This window comes from Propithecus coquereli, unplaced genomic scaffold (genome assembly GCF_000956105.1).
Source record: "Propithecus coquereli isolate 6110/MARCELLA unplaced genomic scaffold, Pcoq_1.0 Scaffold244, whole genome shotgun sequence".
Taxonomy (NCBI): domain Eukaryota; kingdom Metazoa; phylum Chordata; class Mammalia; order Primates; family Indriidae; genus Propithecus; species Propithecus coquereli.
The window spans coordinates 857,857-858,240 of record NW_012147997.1 but is presented as its reverse complement, the minus strand read 5'-3'; the positions used below and the strand labels follow the sequence as shown (position 1 = coordinate 858,240).

Here is a 384-nt window from a genome sequence, read left to right as displayed (position 1 = left end):
TGATTTTACTATTATTTAGAACCTGCAATCATATTAATATCTCTGAGATGGGAATTTCCAAAACATCTAAGTAAGCTCTAAAATTATTCAGTGCTGTAATTTCGCTTACTTTATAAATTATGTATTCAAAATATTTATTGCAGTTTATTTGCTTCTTTTAATCTGATTAAGCGGTAGCACTATGTAGAATCAGATTTATTTTCCAGTTAAATATATTAAGATGATGCCCTGTGAACACCCCTGAGGTCTGTGATGTGTTTGTTGAATGAAGGGCCGAGGAGATCAGCAGTTGAACTGGTGAATTGGCAATTTCCACTTTCCCAGAGCAGGGGATAAATTTGATTTTAAGCAGTTTATCTCCTTTCTATATTAAAAAAAAATTAA

At 31.8% G+C, this 384-nt stretch overlaps 1 protein-coding gene across 1 annotated transcript in view; it reads left to right on the top strand.

Annotated features, from left to right (window-relative positions):
- Positions 1-384, top strand: part of COL19A1 (collagen, type XIX, alpha 1) — a 383,175-nt gene that overhangs the window by 27,044 nt on the left and 355,747 nt on the right. The gene's annotated exons all lie outside the window — the stretch shown is intronic.